General features: G+C 42.0%; 1 protein-coding gene across 2 annotated transcripts in view; it reads left to right on the forward strand.

Annotated features, from left to right (window-relative positions):
* The window catches only part of ABCC4 (ATP binding cassette subfamily C member 4 (PEL blood group)), a 440,057-nt gene that overhangs the window by 271,160 nt on the left and 145,952 nt on the right, over nucleotides 1-22,945 (forward strand). The window lies entirely within an intron of this gene.

Below are 22,945 nucleotides of genomic sequence, written 5' to 3' on the forward strand. Positions count from 1 at the left end.
CCTATTGAGCAAAACCAGGAGTGGTTATTTGTAAAGAAAGAAGAGATTAGCCATAATAAGGTAAAAATAATGATGTCTTAATAAGAAGAAAAGGAAAAACTGTAACTCAAGATAATAATCTCCAAAGACACAAAAGATTTATGTGCCAGGAAGATTGTAAGAGATCAAAGGTATTACAATATAATGCTATTGGCTACTGCTCCAGTTCCAACTTTTACGCATACAACATATGTATTATTAACCTGTACAACTAGATCTTTAACAATTAGAATGTAAATACCAGAGCACTGTAAACTTGTAAATACAGCTCTTCATTGTGACTGCTATTAACCCCCTGCACCGTGCCCGTAGTCATGGCAGGGCTGTGCTATCACAATGCTGTGGCAGCTAAAGGGTTACTGCTCGTGGAAATGGGGTTGGGCCCTGTGTGTGTGCAGTAAATCCACTGCTAATTACGCCTTCCAAGGAGTGATAGGTTTCAAAGGTGTTATGGTTTAAGAGCTAAATAGGTGGGGAGGATATTCGCTTATTACACTTGCAATTTAATAAAGCCCATAAATCACATCTCACTGTCCTGATGACACTGTCTTCTCACGCTCCTTGCTCATCCTTGTTTTACTTGGAATTCAGACCTGAGACACCTATGGGCTGCTCTTCTTCCTGTGCTGTCCTGCGTGCTCGTCTGCTTGCAGGTATTGCACTTTTATGAACTTAAGGTCTCACACCATTTTTGTTAAATGTGATTTAAAAAGAATGAGAGCCTGCAAATTGTTTTATGGTATTTTTAGTGATGAGCAAACATACTCACATAAGATGCTTTCCGAGCATGCTCGAGTGCTAATCGAATGACTTTGGCATGCTTAAATACTAACTTCAAGTCCCCGCGGCTGCATCTCTCGCGACTGTACGACAGCCACAACACATGCAGGAATGGCCTGTTTCTTAGGTAATACCCGCAATCGTTGTGGCTGTCGAACAGCTGTGAGACATACAGCCTCAGGGACTCGAACATATTTTTCAGGCACGCCAAGGTCACTCAGTTGGTACCCTAGCGTGCTTGAATAACACCTTATACCAGCACGTTCACTCATCACTAATGGTATTATTTGAAATACAAGTGAGTAATGAATTTACCCCCTAGTCTCAATGCCTTAAGCCGCTTAAGAGGACCTGTCACCAGATCAAATGATTTAATTTTTTTTTAATCTACCTTGTGTTTCCAGAGAGATGAGACTTTTTATTTTGTGCTAATTTTTATGGTACTAACTACAAAGTGGTGCTCCCTGAATTCTCTGGCGACATGTCTTTAGTCTGCTCCTCATTATTCCTCTGAATGCCACGCATCCTTGGTACAGACTATAAAAACCACCATACAGATCTAGAGACATGGGTGTTTTCGCTTGCTATTTTTTAAAGAAAACAAGAAATCAGATATTCAGGGAAGCATAGGGAATGAAAGTAGAGCAAAATCTGGCCACTTCTTGGACAACCCCTTCTCATTACTTGTGTTTGGTCCTGTTAAAATAAAAAAACACATATTTCACTCCAGTGGCGGCGCTGTTCCAGCAGTGTCAGCACTCACATTACCGGGCTCATGTGAGGTTATGTCTAGTGATGAGCGAATATACTCGGTACTCGAGATTTCCTGAGCACGCTCGGGTGTTCTTTGAGTGCTCAGAGATTAAGTTTTCAGTGCCACAGCTGAATGATTTACATCTGTTAGCCAGCTTGATTACATGTGGGGAATCCCTAGCAACCCCACATGTACTTATGCTGGCTAACAGATGTAAATCATTCAGCTGTGACGCTGAAAACTAAATCTCCGAGGACTTATAAATACTTGAAGACACCTGAGCGTGCTCGGGAAATCTTGAGTGCCGAATATATTTCCTCATCACTAGTTATGTCACATGAGTCCTTCGGCTAGTCAGTGCCGGCGTCACTCTTTCTGTCTTTGGACAAATAGAACATCAAGAGCAAGTCAGAGCAGCCACAGCCCTTGCTTCCTGTTGATGATCAATATCTCTGAAGGCAGGGACGGTGGGGCCATAGCTGATTAGGTGCAGAGCTCACATGACTTGCATTGTGGTCTACTGTAAGATGGCAACTTCATGTGTGATTTGTGACATGCAATAAAAATCCAAAAGCAATAGGTTTGGATATTTAGGAACGGTCTTCTCACCGTTGTGTTAGGTCTCAGGTCACAAGTTAACCCCATTCACAATGATTAGGCTTAATGCCACAGTGCGACTTTATGGTCAGAATCTCTGTGCTAGCCATAGTCTAGTGGTCATACTCCTACAGATGAGTACAGTTAGTTTTGGCCATTCCAAAACCTTTATATGAAATTGAAGGCTCCACTTTAGTGTGACCATTCCATAGCTTTGATCTTGGTAAGGGAAACTCGTCTTCAGCTTTCTGACAGAGGCCATCTTGTTTTTCTTGCCAAAATCTCCTTTATATTTGAAGTTATTAATTTGAACTTTTGTCCTGAGAAGTGACACCAAAGCATAAGCCTGCCCTTGCCAAATTAAGTAAGGTATACGTTACACCATAATTTTTTTTTATGTCGTCTATGTTAGGTGAATATTCACTGGTGAAATTTAGATGGTTTGTGTACTTTTTTTTTCTAATCTGAAAGGCTTGTGTCTTGCACCAACTTATGTACTGTCGTTTGCGGACACCAATGCGCCTCTTGGTAGACTCTCTGAAAAGTTTCTCTTATTTGTATTATCTGGTCTTTGGCCGATTCTTGCGAAAGGCTGCTCAGAACCCTTTTTATTATGCATGCTCTATTACCTTTTGTTATGACTGTGTCAGGATGACGTAGTTTAGCGGTCTGTACAGATTGCTTGTATATGTGTAATCAAAAAGCTGTGCAATTTTTTTTATTAAGAATCTAATCATAAGAAATTTTCAAGTAGGTGAAATGTAAAAAAAAAATTCTACAAATTAGCTTATAAATCAGACGTTTGATACATTTTATTAAATGTAATTTTTCTACTTATCAAAATAAATATCTTGTAATGTTAACATTTCATATGCTTCCTTGCTGGGAGATACCAGTTTCCCATAATACTACACCTTTTTCATCTATGCTATCTGCTGCACTTGTTTGCCTGCTTTCCTGATCCTCTCTGATGCATGTATAGTTTGTCTACACCCGCTATAGATTATACACAGAAGCGTGGTATTCTGTCTGCTACAATTTAGCTGTCTGCTTTGCTGTGTAGACTTGGACAAAGCTGGCGGAGGGATACAAACCTAATAAGTCACTTGTACTTTTGTAGGACTGCATAGTAACACCATACACTCAAATAGGCATCTGCCACACCAGTCTCTGGGGGATGGCCTGTATACCCTTACTTTTTGAAAGCTATATTAGTCTTACATTTCGGTCTTTTTATTGTTTTCCTTTTAATTCAGTTACCATAACGCTGATAAACACGCTCCATAAAAAAGTAAAGTCAGGTGTTTCTGAAATCCATCTTGTTTCCCATTAATTGCTTTCCTATAACTTGAGTAGTTCTCATAGACTTACTAATATTCTCCTTGACCTATAGCATGATTGTCATTAACATCTGTTCTTGAACATATAAATGACTAAAAGATAGCTCAACCCAAAACATTTACAGTTTCTATGTCTTCATTGTCAAAGACTGTCATAGTCAATCTGGGCAGCAGACATGAGTAATATTTTGTGGTTTTTGTTTACACACCCAACTACACAACCAATATCATTGCTACAAGAGTGTTGTTTTATGTATCACTTCAGAAACAGATGGATCAAAATGATTGAATCCCTCACACAATATTTTAATAGAGAATACATTTTTATTTCTTCATGCTATTGCCAATATTGTTGAAAAAAAAGCCCCATATACCTTATATAATGAAAAGTACATATTACCCACAATCGGATATGATGAATGATTTTTGGCTGCTTTGTTACTAGTAGTCCAGCAACTAGAAGGCAGACCTAATTAAGCAAGTTAAATCAAAGTTCACGCACAAATGGTCGTGGGAACAAAGAATAAAATGCATCCATGGCCCTATCAGACTTTTTATTTCAGTTAACCCCTTCACACCCAGCGATTTTTCAGTTTTTGATTTTTTCCTCCCCTTTTTCCCAAGAGCCATAACTTTTTATTTTTTCTTCAATTTAGCCTTATGAAGGCTTGTTTTGTGCAGAACGAGTTGCACTTTTGAATGACGCCATTGACTTTACCACACCATGTACTGGAACACGGAAAAAATTCCTACTGTGGGAAAATTTTAAAAAAATGTAATTCTACAATTGTTTATTGGTTTTTTTTATTTACCATGTTCAGTATATGGTAAAACTGACCTGGCAATATTGTTCTCCAGGTCAGTACTAGTATGCAGATTCCAAACATTTATAGGTTCTTTTTTTTTTTATTTAGTGAAAAAAAATGTCGAAAATTTGTAGGAAATTTTTTTTTTTCCAATAGCATTTCCATTTTTCAAGATCTAGGGCTGAGTGATGACTTATTTTTTTTGCTGCTTGATCTGATGTTTTTATTGATACCATTTTAGGGAAGATAATGGTATTTTAATAGCCTATTATTGCATTTTATTGCAAAGCGGGGGTGACAAAAAACAAAAACAAACCCCTAATCCTGGCATTTCTATTTTTTTTTCTCGTTACGATGTTTACCGATCAGATTAATTAACTTTATATCTTGATTGGGCATTTTTGAACCCTGAGATAACAAATGTGCATAAAAAAAAAAGAAAACAAAAACAACTTCCTTCTCACACCCAATGGGGGTGGTTTTTGTTGTCCTTTCTCATTCTCGGGTCCTCTACCAGAGGCCTAGGAGTTTGAGGGATCTGCGCAGGATCTTAGTTGTTCCCAGCATTGCGCTTTTCTGGACAAAGAGCTCAGATGTTGCTCCTGGGATCTGTTTTAGCCATTCTTCCAACTCAGGGGTCACTGCTCCAGGTGCTCCTATCACCATTGGAATCCCTGTTGCCTTCACCTTCCACATCTTCCTTGTCTATTATCACAATGTCTGGTTGGTTAGCAAACACCTGCTTATCCATCTGGATCTTGAAGTCCCACAGGATTTCAGCCCTTTCATTCTCCACAAATGTGTGGGCCGCGCTTAGTAACCCGATGTTTACCCTGGTTACCATTGCTAATGTAAAAAAAACCAAACACTACATACTTACATTCCGGTGTCTGTCCCCCGTCGCTGTGCTTTCTTGCACTGACTGTGAGCGCCGGCTGGCCATAAAGCACAACGGTGACGTCACCGCTGTAATCTGCTTTACGGCTGGCCGGCGCTGACAGTGCAGGGAAGCAGAACGCCGAGGGACCCGACAGACACCGGAATCTAAGTATGAAGTGTTTGGTTTTTTTTACATTTACACTGGTAACCAGGGTAAACATCGGGTTACTAAGTGCAGCCCTGTGCTTAGTAACCTGATGTTTACCCTGGTTACCAGTGAAGACATCGCTGAATCGGCGTCACACACGCCGATTCAGCGATGTCTCAGGGAGATCCAGCGACGAAATAAAGTTCTGGACTTTCTGCTCCGACCAACGATGTCACAGCAGGATCCAGATCGCTGCTGCGTGTCAAACACAACGATATCGCTATCCAGGACGCTGCAACGTCACGGATCGCTAGCGATATCGTTATGAAGTTGGTCAGTGTGAAGGTACCTTTAGTAGTGTTGAAGCACTACTATGTGTTCACAGGAAGATCAATAGGCATGTACAGGAAGATTGTGATGAGAGGCACAGGGGTCTGTCATGACAACCCATCGGTGCCACGCAATTACGTGACAAGGGCTCCAATAGGCGGAATTTGTGAAGCTCTACCAACCGGCTTTTGTTAAATGTCAGTGACGGACAGTGGCAATTAACTGGTTAATAGCCGCAGGTCGATCTCTGATCCACCCGCGGCTGTTAGATGCACTTGATAGCTGATAAAATCACCCATCAAGTGTGAGGAACGATGTGGGCTCAACGTCTGAGTCCACATCAAATGTAAATATGTCATCGGTCATAAAAGGGTTAAAAGCAGTAGGTTCACAAATGATAACTCAAAAATAAGAAACTTGGTGTTCTGCTTGGAGAAGGTGACCAAGATTCCACCAGGCTTGCTCTGCATTACAGACAGCAGCTCAGTAATATTTTCTTGCCAGTTGAGCAATAGTCAAACATTGGGAAATTGACTTTTTTTTTATTACGTGGCTTTATTTTTTTCTTTTTTAGTTGTTACTATAGAAAAATGTCACGGCAAAACCTTTGGTTGGGCTATGTTCACACATTGCGTTTATGCTGCGTTTTGACTTGCATAAAAAAATCTGTTTATAGTACCAGCAAAAGCTATGAGATTTCAGAAATCTCAGGCACACACACTGTTTTTTTTTTTGTTCCTGGCTGAATTGTAAAACCTTTCTTTTCAGAAGTCCACACTGAGTTTTTCAACTAATGCAGCAAAGTCCAAAACGTCAAACTAATTAACCCAATCAATTAACACTGTAAATGGAAAAATTTCAAGAATGCCAAAATTATAAATTTTTTTGGTCGTTGTAATACCACAAAAAAATAATAATAATTTTATTTATATAGCGCCAACATATTCCGCAGCGCTTTACAAATTATAGAGGGGACTTGTACAGACAATAGACATTACAGCATAACCGAAATTACAGTTCAAAATAGATACCAAGAGGAATGAGGGCCCTGCTCGCAAGCTTACAAACCATGAGGAAAAGGGGAGGCACGAGAGGTGGATGGTAACAATTGCTTTAGTTATTCGGACCAGCCATAGTGTAAGGTTCGGGTGTTCATGTAAAGCTGCATGAACCAGTTAACTGCCTAAGTATGTAACAGTACAGACACAGAGGGCTATTAACTGCATAAAGTGTATGAGAACATGATACGAGGAATTTTTTTTTTTTTTTATGATATGCCACACCGGGATCATTAGGTTAATATGTTGAGGTGGTAGGCCAATCTGAACAAATGAGTTTTTAGGGCACGCTTAAAACTGTGTGGATTGGGGATTAATCATATTAACCTGCGTAGTGCATTCCAAAGAATCGGCGCAGCACGTGTAAAGTCTTGGAGACCGGAATGGGAGGTTCTGATTATTGAGGATGCTAACCTGAGGTCATCAGCGGAGCGGACGGCACGGGTAGGGTGGTAGGCTGAGACCAGAGAGGAGATGTAGGGTGGTGCTGAGCCATGGAGTGCTTTGTGGATGAGGGTAGTAGTTTTGTACTGGATTCTGGAGTGGATGGGTAGCCAGTGTAATGACTGGCACAAGGTAGAGTCATCGGTGTAACGGTTGGTGAGGAATATGATCCTGGCTGCAGCATTCAGGACAGATTGGAGCGGGGAGAGTTTGGTAAGAGGGAGGCCGATTAGAAGAGAGTTACAATAGTCCAGACGAGAATTAATAAGTGAAACCGTAAGAGTTTTTGCAGAGTCGAAAGTAAGAAAAGGGCGAATTCTAGAAATGTTTTTGAGGTGCAGATAAGAAGAGCGAGCCAGTGCTATAACAAACAGTCATGGCTATCCCAAAATGGTTTTAATAAAACGTAGTCTTGGGCTGAAAAAATAAGCCATCACACAGCTCCATCAACAAAAAAATGAAAACATTACAAGTCTCGGAAAATGAAGACACAACCCAAGAAACCTTTATTTTCAAACTTCTGATTTTATTTTCGCCACTAAAATAATTTAAAAAAATTTGACATTTCTGATATAAACGTAATCGTACTGATGAGCAGAATCCTATTATAAGGTCATTTTCACCACAAAATATACACCGTAAAAACAATTCCCAAAAGACAATGTTAGAATTGCATTTTTTTTTCAAAATTTCTCCCCACTTAAGGTACCGTCACACTCAGCAACTTTCCAACGATCACGACCAGCGATACGACCTGGCCATGATCGTTGGAAAGTCCTTGTGTGGTCGTTGGAGAGCTGTCACACAGACGGCTCTCCAGCGACCAACGATGCCGAAGTACCCGGGTAACCAGGGTAAACATCGGGTTACTAAGCGCAGGGCCTCGCTTAGTAACCCGATGTTTACCCTGGTTACCATTGTAAATGTAAAAAAAAAAAAAACACATACTCACATTCCGGTGCCTGTCACGTCCCCCGGCTTCCGCTTCCCTGCACTCCTCCTGCATCCTTTCTCAAGCCTGAGAAAGGATACCATATCCGAAACGTTGCCATGCCGTTCAGGCATTAAAGCCCGTTTTTCTTTAATTTTTGTGCTGTTTTCCGCTGTTTTCCTATATATACTTATATATATATATATATACGGTGTGTGTGTGTGTGTGTGTATATATATATATATATATATATATATATATATTTTTATATATATATATATATATATATATATATATATATATATATATATATATAATGTGTATATACACTAGATGGTGGCCCGATTCTAACGCATCGGGTATTCTAGAATATGCATGTCCACGTAGTATATTGCCCAGTCGCGTAGTATATTGCCCGGCCACGTAGTATATTGCCCAGTGATGTAGTATATTACACAGCCCACGTAGTATATTGTCCAGCCACGTAGTATATTTCCCAGCCACGTAGTATATTGCCCGGCCACATAGTATATAGCAGAGCCACGTAGTATATTGCCCAGCACAGAGCAACGTAGTATAGAGACTTTAAAAAAAAAAAAAAAAACATATACTCACCTATAGCCCGTTGAGGTCCTGCTATACTTACCCTCCGCCCCCTTTCCCGCTCCTCGCCACGCTCCCTGGATCGCTTCATTGCAAGCGGCAGCTTGCGGTCCCAGGGCTGGTGTTTGCAGGACCTATGATGACGTCGCGGTCACATGACCATGACGTCACGGCAGGTCCTTGTCGCACACCAGCCCTGGGACGGGACCAGAAGGTGCCGCTTGCAATGGAGTGGTCCCGGGAGCGTGGCGAGGAGCGAGAAAGGCGGCGGAGGGTGAGTATAGCAGGTTTTTTTTAATTATTTTTAAAATGACATATATTTACTATTGATGCTGCCTAGGCAGCATCAATAGTAAATAGTTGGGGACACACAGGGTTAATAGCAGCGGTAACGGAGTGTGTTACACCGTGGGCTATTACCGCTGCCATTAACCCTGTGTGAGCAGTGAGCGGAGGGGATTACGGAGTGTGCGCCGGGCAGTGAGAGTAGGGGAGGGACTAATCGGACTGTGGCCGTCGCTGATTGGTCACGGCAGCCATGACAGGCAGCTGCCGAGACCAATCAGCGAACGAATAACCGTGACAGAAGGACAGACAGACGGAAGTACCCCTTAGACAATTATATATATATAATTATATATATATATATATATATATATATATATATATATATGTATATATATATATATATATATATATATATATATATATATATATATTACAGATCAAAAGTTTGGACACACCCTCTCTTTTAAAGATTTTTCTGTATTTTCATGACTATGAAAATTGTAAATTCACAGTGGAGGCATCAAAACTCTGAATTAACACATGTGTAATTATTTACTTAACAAAAAAGTGTGAAACAACTGAAATTATGTCTTATAGTCTAGGTTCTTCAAAGTAGCCACCTTTTGCTTGATGACTGCTTTGCACACTCTTGGCATTAGCTTGATGAGCTTCAAAAGATAGTCACCGGAAATGGTCTTCCAACAATCTTGAAGGAGTTCCCAGAGATGCTTAGCACTTGTTGGCCCTTTTTCCTTCACTCTGCGGTCCAGCTCAACCCAAAACATTCTCGATTGTGTTCAGGTCTGGTGACTGTGGAGGCCAGGTCATCTGGCATAAGCACCCCATCACTCTCCTTCTTGGTCAGATAGCCCTTACACAGCCTGGAGGTGTATTTGGGATCATTGTCCTGTTGAACAATAAATGATGGTCCAACTACAAACCGGATGGAATAGCATGCCGCTGCAAGATGCTGTGGCAGCCATGCTGGTTCAATATGCCATCAATTTTGATTAAATCCTCAAGTGTCACCAGAAAAGCACTCACACACCACCTCCATGCTTCACGGTGGGAACCAGGCATGTAGAGTCCATACGTTCACCTTTTCTGCGTCGCACAAAGACACGATTGTTGGAACCAAAGATCTCAAATTTGGACTCATCAGACCAAAGCACAAATTTCCACTGGTCTAATGTCCATTCCTTGTGTTCTTTAGCCCAAACAAGTCTCTTCTGCTTGTTGCCTGTCCTTAGCAGTGGTTTCCTAGCAGCTATTTTACCATGAAGGCCTGCTGCACAAAGTCTCCTCTTAACAGTTGTTGTAGAGATGTGTCTGCTGTGGCATTGACCTGGTCTCTAATCTGAGCTGCTGTTAACCTGCGATTTCTGAGGCTGGTGACTTGGATAAACTTATCCTCAGAAGCAGAGGTGACTCTTGGTCTTCCTTTCCTGGGGCAGTCCTCATGTGAGTCGGTTTCTTTGTAGCCCTTGATGGTTTTTGCAACTGCACTTGGGGACACTTTCAAAGTTTTCCCAATTTTTCGGACTGACTGACCTTCATTTCTTAAAGCAATGATGGCCACTCGTTTTTCTTTACTTAGCTGATTTTTTTCATGCCATAATACAAATTCTAATAGTCTATTCAGTAGGACTATCAGCTGTGTATCCACCAGACTTCTGCACAACACAACTGATGGTCCCAACCCCATTTATAAGGCAAGAAATCCCACTTATTAAACCTCACAGGGCACAACTGTGAAGTGAAAACCATTCCCGGTGACGACCTCTTGAAGCTCATCAAGGGAATGCCAAGAGTGTGCAAAGCAGTCATCAAAGCAAAAGGTGGCTACTGTGAAGAACTTAGAATATAAGACATAATTACAGTTGTTTCACACTTTTTTAAGTATATAATTCCACATGTGTTAACCCCTTAAGCCCCGAGGGTGGTTTGCACATTAATGAAGGGCCAATTTTTACAATTCTGACCACTGTCCCTTTTATGAGGTTATAACTCTGGAACGCTTTAACGGATCTTGGCGATTCTGACATTGTTTTCTCGTGACATATTGTACTTCATGGTAGTGGTAAAATTTATTCGATATAACTTGCGTTTATTTGTGAAAAAAAAACGGAAATTTGGCGAAAATTTTGAAAATTTCGCAATTTTCCAACTTTAAATTTTTATGCCCTTAAATCACAGAGATATGTCACGCAAAATACTTAATAAGTAACATTTCCCACATGTCTACTTTACATCAGCACAATTTTGGAACCAACATTTTTTTTGTTAGGGAGTTATAAGGGTTAAAAGTTGACCAGCAATTTCTCATTTTTACAACACCATTTTTTTTAGGGACCACATCTCATTTGAAGTCATTTTGAGGGGTCTATATGATAGAAAATACCCAAGTGTGACACCATTCTAAAAACTGCCCCCCCCCCCCCCCCCAAGGTGCTCAAAACCACATTCAAGAAGTTTATTAACCCTTCAGGTGTTTCACAGGAATTTTTGGAATGTTTAAATAAAAATGAATATTTAACTTTTTTTCACACAAAATTTATTTCAGCTCCAATTTGTTCTATTTTACCAAGGGTAACAGGATAAAACGGATGCCAAAAGTTGTTGTACAATCTGTCCTGAGTACGCTGATACCCCATATGTGGGGGTAAACCACTGTTTGGGCGCATGGCAGAGCTCGGAAGGAAAGGAGCGCCATTTGACTTTTCAATGCAAAATTGACAGGAATTGAGATGGGACGCCATGTTGCGTTTGGAGATCCCCTCATGTGCCTAAACATTGAAACCCCCCCCACAAGTGACACCATTTTGGAAAGTAGACACCCTACGGAACTTATCTAGATGTGTGGTGACCACTTTGACCCACCAAGTGCTTCACAGAAGTTTATAATGCAGAGCCGTAAAAATAAAAAATCATATTTTTTCACAAAAATGATCTTTTCGCCCCCAATTTTTTATTTTCCCAAGAGTAAGAGAAGAAATTAGACCACAAAAGTTGTTGTGCAACTTGTCCTGAGTGCGACGATACCCCATATGTGGGGGTAAACTACTGTTTGGGCGCATGGCAGAGCTCGGAAGGAAAGGAGCGCCATTTGACTTTTCAATACAAAATTGACTGGAATTGAGATGGGACGCCATGTTGCGTTTGGAGAGCCCCTGATGTGCCTAAACATTGGAACCCCTCACAAGTGACACCATTTTGGAAAGTAGACCCCTTAAGGAACTTATCTAGATGTGTTTTGAGAGCTTTGAACCCCCAAGTGTTTCACTACAGTTTATAACGCAGAGCCGTGAAAATAATTTTTTTTTTTCGCAAAAATTATTTTTTAGCCCCCAGTTTTGTATTTTCACAAGGGTAACAGAATAAATTGGACCCCAAAAGTTGTTGTCCAATTTGTCCTGAGTACGCTGATACCCAATATGTGGGGGGGAACCACTGTTTGGGCGCATGGCAGAGCTTGGAAGGGAAGGAGCGCCATTTGGAATGCAGACTTAGATGGATTGGTCTGCAGGCGTCACGTTGCATTTGCAGAGTCCCTGATGTACCCAAACTGTACATACCCCCCACAAGTGACCTCATATTGGAAACTAGATCTCCCAAGGAACTTATCTAGATGTGTTGTGAAAACTTTGAACTCCCAAGTGTTTCACTACAGTTTACAACACAGAGCCGTGAAAATAAAACATCCTTTTTTTCCCACAAAAATGATTTTTAGCCCCCCAAATTTTTATTTTCCCAAGGATAACAAGAGAACTTGGACCCAAAAAGTTGTTGTCCAATTTGTCTCGAGTTGTTGTCCAATTTGTCTCGAGTACGCTGATACCCCATACGTTGGGGTAAACCCCTTTTTGGACGCACGGGAAAGCTCGGAAGTGAAGGAGCACTGTTTTACTTTATTCGGACTCCCATGACAGCACACGAGAGAGGGGATCCGCCCTTAAGGAACAGGAAACCTACAGATACAAAAGGGCGGCACCTCTCCCCATGCATCAGTTGGTTTCCTGTTCCTGAAGGGACTGGATGCCTATAGAATCTACAGGAGTCCAGGCCGGCCGGACCGATTCTGGTGGCGAGGGGGTCTCCCACTTCGGCCGGTGCGGGTACCTGAAGTAGTCACGGTGGCCCTGGCAGGGTGGCACGGCGGTGACTAGACAGCGTGGAGTGGTCGCCAGGGGGTGTCCGGTCTCCGGGGCCAGCATATGGTAAGTCGCTCTTCCCGTGTGCTGTGGGTCTTTCTGTGCAGGGGGGGGGGCGGCAGCGTCTAGGGGGCGCCGATCGGAACGTAGCTGGCCGGCCTCGGCGTTCCACGATGGCTGCAGCGCTGACAGGAAGCGCTGTAAGCTGTGGTGACGTCGGGGGGCGGAGCCGGCGACGACTTCCGGGTCGGTGAGGTCCTGCGCATGCGCAGGGGCTACAAGATGGCGGCGCCCACCGGAGATCATGCCGCAATCCCTCCTGAGCGACGATTGATCCCCCACAGCTGCGGGAGGGCGGGAAAATTAAACGAGCAAGCTGGGCAAGGTGCGCTGACCGAAGGAGGGGCTTTATAAGGCGGCTCCAGCGGCATGTTCCCGGGTTCTGGCTCCAATTTACTAAAAATGGATTCGGATCAGGATCAGCAGGTGGTGCTGCTGGAACAAGCATCCCAGAAACCCAAGGAGAAGGAACATGAAAAGAGGAGCGATGGTTCGGGCCGCAGAAGCTCCTCCAGACAGGGGTCTGGAGGATCAGCCAAAAAGGATCCCCCTCGTGCTTCGGTATTTCTGGGTGTGAACAGCCACTGGTAAGTGATCTTCGAGAAAGTTCACTTGGTGACTAGTCTCCCCTCATATGTCTTATGCAGGGAAGGAAAAACGTCAGTAAGGCGAAGCATAGGGAATGTGCCATCTGCGGGGTTCCCTTGCCTGACTCACACCCTAAAAAACTATGTGACCCCTGTATCCAGCAGACGGTGAGGTTCTGGAAGGAGGGGAGGGGGTATAGCATGTAGATTTACACTCTAGTCTACCTTGCTTATCCCCGTAGGTAGGTAAGGCGGCCACATGGTCATCCCCTTCCACTTTCTTTAAACACTATCGGTTGGATTTGGGGTCCTCCTCTGATCTTTCCTTTGGGTTAAGGGTGCTACAATCTATAGTCCCTCCCTAAGGTAGCTTACATCTCTGTAAATCTCTCGTGTGCTGTCATGGGAGTCCGAATAAAGCATTAAGCTACTTACTGGTAGCGGCATTTTTCGGAGGCCCATGACAGCACCCTTAGTTCCCTCCCTAATCACGTGGGGGTAGCACTTCCTGATATGTATATAGCGTAATATGTAAATCTCACGTATGGTGTCTTATTACAATAATGGGTTATTTTGTTTCAAAATGTATATAATGTTTATTTGTGTACCACTAACCGCGGCAGTCCTCTCAGGCTCTGAAATACAACTGATGCATGGGGAGAGGTGCCGCCCTTTTGTATCTGTAGGTTTCCTGTTCCTTAAGGGCGGATCCCCTCTCTCGTGTGCTGTCATGGGCCTCCGAAAAATGCCGCTACCAGTAAGTAGCTTAATGCTTTTTCAATGCAGAATTGGCTGGAATTGAGATCGGACGCCATGTCGCGTTTGGAGAGCCCCTGATGTGCCTGAACAGTGGAAACTCCCCAACTCTACCTGAAACCCTAATCCAAACGCACCCCTAACCCTAATCTCAACGGTAACCCTAACCACACACCTAACCCTGACACACCCCTAATTCTAATCCCAACCGTAAATGTAATCCAAACCCTAACCCTAGCCCTAACCCTAATGGGAAAATGGAAATAAATAATTTTTTTTAAATTTTATTATTTTTCCCTAAGGCTAGGTTCACATTGCGTTAGGGCAATCCGTTTAGCGCTAGTGCTAGCGGATTGCGCTAACGCAATGCCTTTTTAGGTGTCGCGTTTAGTGGTCGCGTTAACGTCCCCGCTCTGGAAGATTGGGGATCGGACCTTGGGCGCGCCACGGACGCTGCAAGCAGCGTCCAAGGCGCGCCACAAAAGAACGGCACCTTGCTAGCGCAAGCCGAAAATGGCACGCTCTAGCGATGCGCTACACCCGAAAATCACATTGCTGTCAATGGGTGCGCTAACGGACCCGTTGCACGGCGATAATTGCGACATTTTCGCCATGCAACGCTGTCCGTTAGCGTTAACCCATTAATGCAATGTGAACGTAGCCTAACTAAGGGGGTGATGAAGGGGGGTTTGATTTACTTTTATAGCGTTTTTTATATCGGATTTTTATGATTGGCAGCCGTCACACACTAAAAGACGCTTTTTATAGCAAAAAAGTTTTTGCGTCTCCACATTTTGAGACCTATAATTTTTCCATATTTTGGTCCACAGAGTCATGTGAGGTCTTGTTTTTTGTGGGACGAGTTGACGTTTTTATTGGTAACATTTTCGGACACGTGACAATTTTTGATCGCTTTTTATTCCGATTTTTTGTGAGGCAGAATTACCAAAAACCAGCTATTCATGAATTTCTTTTGGGGGAGGCGTTTATACCGTTCTACGTTTGGTAAAACTGATAAAGCAGTTTTATTTTTCGGGTCAGTACGATTACAGCGATATCTCATTTATATCATTTTTTTTATGTTTTGGCGCTTTTATACGATAAAAGCTATTTTATAGAAAAAATAATTATTTTGGCATTGCTTTATTCTGAGGACTATAATTTTTTTATTTTTGGTTATTGTGCTATATGGCGGCTCGTTTTTTGCAGGACAAGATGACGTTTTCAGCGGTACCATGGTTATTTATATCTGTCTTTTTGATCGCGTGTTATTCCACTTTTTGTTCGGCGGTTTGATAACAAAGCGTTGTTTTTTGGCTCTTTTTTTTTACTTTTCTTCTTCTTACGGTGTTTACTGAAGGGGTTAACTAGTGGGACAGTTTTATAGGTTGGGTCGTTACGGACGCGGCGATACTAAATATGTGTTTCACTTTATTGTTTTTTTTTTTTTTAGATTAAGAAATGTATTTATGGGAATAATATTTTTTTTTTTCTTCTTTATTTAGGATTTTTTTTTTTTTTTTTACACGTGTGGAAATTTTCTTTTTTACTCTTTCACTTTGTCCCAGGGGGGGACATCACAGATCACTGATCTGACAGTGTGCACAGCACTCTGTTAGATCGGTGATCTGACAAACAGCCGGGCGGGATTAGAGCTGCAGCTGCAGCCTGCTCCTGACCCGGAAGTGCTCCCTGCAGGACCCGGATGCAGCCCCGCGGCCATTTTGGATCCGGGGACTGCAGGGAGAAGACACTTGGTACACGGTGAGTACATCACCGTGTACCGATCGTCTTAGGGAAGCCCGCAGGGAGCCCCCTCCCTGCGCGATGCTTCCCTGCACCGCCGGCACACCGCGATCATCTTTGATCGCGGTGTGCCGGGGGTTAATGTGCGCTCCTGGCACATAGTGCCGGATGTCAGCTGCGATAGGCAGCTGACACCCGGCCGCGATCGGCCGCGCTCCCCCCGTGAGCGCGGCCGATCGCTATGACGTACTATCCCATCGGTGGGAATTAAGACCCACCCCACCTTGACGGTATAGTACGTCATATGGGATTAAGGGGTTAATTCATAGTTTTGATGCTTTCAGTGTGAATTTACAATTTTCATAGTCATGAAAATACAGAAAATGTTTAAATGAGAAGGTGTGTCCAAACTTTTCGTCTGTACTGTGTGTGTGTCTGTATAGATAGATAGATAAATATAGATAGATAGATGATAGATAGATAGATAGATAGATAGATAGATAGATAGATAGATAGATAGATAGATTTATAATTTGTGTATATGTACGCACCACTGCTTACCTTGTAATTTTATGAGCCAGGTTGCTTGCTAAATTTGTGTGTCATTGTGGATTTGCATTTCAACAACAGCAATATCAATTATGATAAAGATCTTTTGACACTTGTTTTGTTTGCAGGTGTCTTTTATAAGACAACCTCTAATCCTTTCAGGAAGAAACAGTTTCTCCCTTTTGAAGAGTATTAAGTAAATATAAAGGCTCTGATCCTTGGCCATTGTTGCTGATTCTTTGAGGGATATTTCCCAACAGTCATTGTTTAAATGGTTGTCAGGAGGAATCAAGTGAGACTTGATAAACAATGCAGTAACTGGTTCATCTCATTCTTTGTACTGGAGCTTTTTTTAAAGGATTTGCATTAAAGAAGCTCTTTTTTTGTTTTTTTGTGGAGGTACTCCTAGGGTCACTTTCAGCCTTTGGAACCTTTCACTGTTTTTGGAACTTTTTAATGCGGACTTAGTGTACAAATCCCGAGCTTAGCTAGGAGTGGCTTGACCGCACTATAAACATCTACCACTTGTACGCTTCCAATTACAATGATTATGTATATTTCAGCAGGCCAGTATCTGCTTTGTGATCCTGATTAGTATGTAAATCATATGTGCAGTCTATTTACATTGTGCAATAAAATAGGTATGTCATAAAAGAAGCCAAAAGCTGAAATGTAGCAAACGTGTTTTGATATGTCTAAGTTACTGATAATATTTAGAATACGTTCTCAGATGTCTATAAAAGTTTCCTTTACTTAGCTACTTATTTAATAACTGGATAAACATAATATTTTATCTTTGAACATCTGATACTTGAGTGCTTTAAACTCTTATCTCTTCTTCTTCTATAAGCCTCTTGTCCCTGAATCATGTTTAACTTGCTTGATCCCGATTCAGTTGAAACATCATGACTGTTCTGCCCTGACCATTCACAAGATATGTTTAATATCTTATTGTTCCCTATTCTATGCTTCTAGTACAGTTAAAGCCGTAACAGTCTGTACTCGGCACCACTTATGTGGGTGCATTTTCATGCAGCCTTGGTAAACTTCTTATTATCTGCAATATAGGATGAATTGAGTAACCGGTTCCCTTTAAATGCAGAGCTCAATGACGGGTCAAGCAGAGCATTCCAAACTTTTTCTTTTGGGCCTTCACAAGGCAGATCAATGCCTGGACTCTGCACCATAAGTAGAGGAAGTCTATGTGAGGGTTGAAAATACAGCTCAATTTACATTTTTTACCTCCTGATCTTGAGCAATAAAATAAATACAAATTGTGTCCTGTGCTCCCAGAGGTATATTATGTTTTTCTCTTGATACGTGGCAGTGTTTGAGTCAAACTTTCCTGGCTGAGATCATATAGCCAGTGCCTGATGCACGCTGCCCGTGGATTGGTTAGCATGTATCAGCTGTCAGGTTCCCTTTAAGAGCCCTATATATGCGTATGAGGCCATTGAGTTCAGACTAGTCTGTACGAGGACTGTGAAGCACGGAAGTGTAAACCGGCCTTAGACCTTCTAAACACCAACTTTATTAAAGTGCTCTCAAAGTTTCCATAATAGAAATTTCCATAATAGAAAAATGCATAATTATTTCACTTCATTACTTATGAATTATTAACTAAATTATTAATAATTAATAATAAATTATTAATTATTTCACTTCATTACTCATTCACTTACTCATTCACTTCGTTATTCATGTTTCTACTTGTGATGTGATTGGCTTACTAGTGCCTTAAATGCCTCCCTTATTTCTCCCGCCTTTTGTACACGTTATTTTTGGGTGTATGGCACATACATTTATCATCCGGTGCCGCTCTATTCCTTCAATTTTTCCTTAAAGAAAAATGCATGTAACTGTAAGGCCACATGAACAGCTTGAGTATTTGGTGTATTTGACCATGTTGTTTTGAAAATAAAAAGTAGATTTATTTTGTTCAGTGTTTGGGCTCTTTAAATAGCCCAAATGTTAAATTACAAAAATTGGTTCAAGTTGTGATTAATGGGAACAGAAAATGAAAAGAGAAAAAATAACTTGAGATGAAGTTCATGGAGAAGATGTGTGGTGTCCTGCAGCTGCCCTCCGAAGAATCCAGTGATTTATTAAAGACAGCCGATCTAAAAAGCCTTTATTTTAAAATCAACAGCTTGACTAATTTTAAATAACTGACTTTTCAAATGCTTTCATCGCCAACAAAGGCGTAATCCTGGGACTACTTGAGCCAGCAATGAAGGGTACGGTGAAGACCACCAGTGAATGTGCCTTTCCCCTCCCTCCCTGTCCCCACCACACACAAAATGCATTGACTGCAGCTTTATGAAGTGAAAACACTGAGGAAAAGGGAAATGTGGAGACGCCGTGCACAGTTATTTCTTTGAAAGAATAGCTCTTGCATCTGGACATTGAGAACAAAAAGTGCTTAAGACAGAAATAATAGCTGAGGTCATTCACTTGCATGGAAGCAAAAGACTGGAACTGCCGTGCCTTGTTTCTCCACCACTGACCCTGGCGTTTTATTGTGCTGAAATGTCAGGGAAAGTGGAGAAAGAATTTTGCAGTTACAATGACTTTGTCATTCTTTTCTTTCTACCTTATTGTGATGTTATGTTTTTCCTTTTTTATATACATCACTGAGTACTTAGAGGGGTTTTTTCACATCCCGTCGGTAACTTGTCTTGTGGTTTTGGGTGGAGTGAAACTTTACGTTATTATGACGAAAACAACTAGTTCTGTAAGGTTGGCTAAACCAGCATGTAATGTTCTAGAAGAGAAAAGAAACAAAAGCAAGGCTATGCACATGTACAATACCGACAAAAGAGAACTTCTACCGTATCTCTCTTCTAAATACCTATTTATCTCCGTAATAAACCCAACAACTGAATGGGTCAGGATTTACTCCTGATATTATACAAGTTTCCTCCAAAAATGGAGACTACAAAGGGCAGAAGAGCAGAGGCAGTTAATCAGGTTGGAATCCTTGGAGTCTGTTCTTCTTGTAGTCAAAGGCCTAATTTGTCATTCTCAGCAGGAGAGCGACAATGCTGCCATTAAGCGTTAACAAGAGGCTAATCGAGGCACTTGGGGACTAAAGGCTATCATTTTAACACTATCATTTCAGCCACCTACACTCAATTGGGCTTTTCAGTAGTTGATGGAATATTTCATTTTGTTTGCAAATTACAAGATTGATGGATTTAAATCAGTGCAGTCATTTAGGCCTGAAACCCTATCATTAGGATAAGTAGGGAGGACATGATATTGACAACATGTTCACATGTTATGTCGCTGCAGCCCGCTGCTTAAATTAATATAAAAGTCAAATTAGAAATAAAGCTGGTGGAATAATATCTTAGTATTTCATGTTCTCTAAAAAGCGAACGCATGGGGGAGCAACACGTCACTGCACCCGCCAGCTACTATACAGATACAATCATTATAGCATAGCACCTACAGGAGATGTTAGAAATTGCTCCCATGTGTTCAGCACAGAAATTGACATTTGTTGCTGCAGTATTTAAACGGAATCGTATTCAGCATAAGTGCAAACGCTATATAGTTCCATGCCTAATACCGACTGATTATAGGGAAGACCTCGTCCAAGGTAATGTGAAAGTCCCGCTGTTTTACAAGTATATTGGGTCCAGTGCTAAGGTAATGACTGGTGAGGGCAGCCTTTAGGGGGCAAAGTTGATTTATTTTATTATCATTTTTGTTGTATAATTACAATTACATATATTACATCTCAAAATAGCTGTCTGTGTTCTTTAACATATACTCTTCCCCAATAATTTGCCAGCTGTAACAATGACATATCTCTTTACCAATCCTTAAAGGGTTTGTCTTGTTTCAAATGTTATTAGTCTATAAATTCAGACATAATAACAAACTGAGATTCTAATCACCCCGCCCTTTGACCAGCAATACCTCTCTCCTGTTGCCTCCATGACTATGCTTCAGTCTTTGTTGATAGTCTGCAGTGGTGATGTTACATGAATAGCTCTGCAGCCAATCACTGGGCTTAGTAGTGAGTAGCTGGAGCATTTCTGAGCGCTGTAGATGTGATGCCACCACTGCAGTCAATCAACAAAGAACAGATCATCGGTGGAGTGACATCAGTGGTAATGGCATAATTTATTTTATACCTCTCTACTACTATATACCAATAAAAATTGAAAAAGACTACCCCTTCAGAACCTTTCTTCTGGTACTGCGGCCCAGCGATCATGTGGTCAGTCACAGGACCACTGCAAGCATTAGAATTACCACCTGTAAACACCATATATAACATGAGAGAAGGCTGCATTTATACTGGCTGACAATCTGTCAGTTTCTAATCGTAATGACCCATCGTTCACAATGACTGTGTAATTTGAATGAGTTGAACAACTGATGGATGAGTCTGAAAAAGCTCGTTCATCGAGCATTAAATTGTTTAGATGAGCAAAAACATTTCAATTTTAGAAAATTATGTAATGTAAATGGAGACTGTTCACTCGGCCAATGATTTAAATGCCAAAAATAAGTAAAAATTAAAGTCCTAAACCAGTTTGACTGTATTTCTAGGCAATAAATAGTTGAAGGCTTTCTGTCAGTTGATTTTTGCTATATAATCTGAGGACAGCATAAGGTGAGGGTTAAAACACTGATCTCCATGATGTCACATGTCTGGCTGTGTTCTGTTTACTTAGAATGAAGCTTTAATCACCTTGTGATTATCATTGCTATGATGATCTTTCAGAGTGATTGCAAGTCCAACTCCGCCCCTTCCTGTGAACAGCAGCTCAGGGTTTATAGCTATGTGCACACAGAGCCTGGTGTGGGCGGGGCTAGCTTCCTCAGCTCTGCTTCAAGCTAAATTTAACATGTTCCGTTTAGGGAACATGTTCGTGATTATAAAAAATTTTTGCTCAGCTAATTCGATTACATTTTCTTTGTGTAGCATCAGCGGAAATGTTTGTACAATACTTTTATGAATTTATTTATTAGAAATGGATAGTATCACTTCTGGGATTAGAACATCAACCCTTTAATGACCAGATGTATTAATTATTTTGCATTTTCATTTTTTGCTCCCCTTCTTCCCAGAGCCATAACATTTTTTTTCTTTTCTTTTTTTTGGTCAAAATGGCCATGTAAGGGCTTGTTTTTTGCTGGACGAGTTGTACTTTTAAACTGCATTGGTTTTAACATATCTTATACTGGAAAATAGGAAAAAAATCTAAGTGCTGTGAAATTACAATAAAGTGCAATCCCACATTTGTTTTTTTTGTTTTGTTTTTTTACCATGTTCACTAAATGCTAAAACTGAACTGCCATTATGATTCTCCAATTCAGGTCTCATTACGAGTTCATAGACACCAAACATTTATAGGCTATTTTTTTGTTTTAACCCCTTCCCGACCCATGACGCCACGTAGACGTCATGAAAGTCGGTGCCAATCCGACCCATGACGCCTATGCGGCGTCATGGAAAGATCGCGTCCCTGCAGATCGGGTGAAAGGGTTAACTCCCATTTCACCCGATCTGCAGGGACAGGGGGAGTGGTAGTTTAGCCCAGGGGGGGTGGCTTCACCCCCTCGTGGCTACGATCGCTCTGATTGGCTGTTGAAAGTGAAACTGCCAATCAGAGCGATTTGTAATATTTCACCTATTATAACTGGTGAAATATTACAATCCAGCCATGGCCCATGCTGAAATATCATCGGCCATGGCTGGAAATACTAATGTGCCCCCACCCCACCCCACCGATCGCCCCCCCCAGCCCCCCGATCTGGCCGGTACACTGCTCCGGCTCCCCTCCGTCCAGTGCTCCGCTCCCCCCCGTGCTCTTGTCCGCTCCCCCCATGCTCCAATCACCCCCCCGTGCTCCAATCACCCCCCCTGCACTCCGATCCACCCCCCCCCCCCCCGGTGCTCCGTTCCACCCCCCCGTGCTCCATTCCAGCCCCCCCGTGCTCCGTTCCACGCCCCGCGTGCTCCGTTCCACCCCTCCCGCGCTCCGATTCCCCCCCCCCCGTGGTCCGATCCCCCCCCCGTGGTCCCCCCCCCACCCCATCATACTTACCGATCCAGCCGGGGTCCCGTCCGTCTTCTCC

Source organism: Ranitomeya imitator, chromosome 3, assembly GCF_032444005.1.
Source record: "Ranitomeya imitator isolate aRanImi1 chromosome 3, aRanImi1.pri, whole genome shotgun sequence".
Lineage (NCBI taxonomy): Eukaryota > Metazoa > Chordata > Amphibia > Anura > Dendrobatidae > Ranitomeya > Ranitomeya imitator.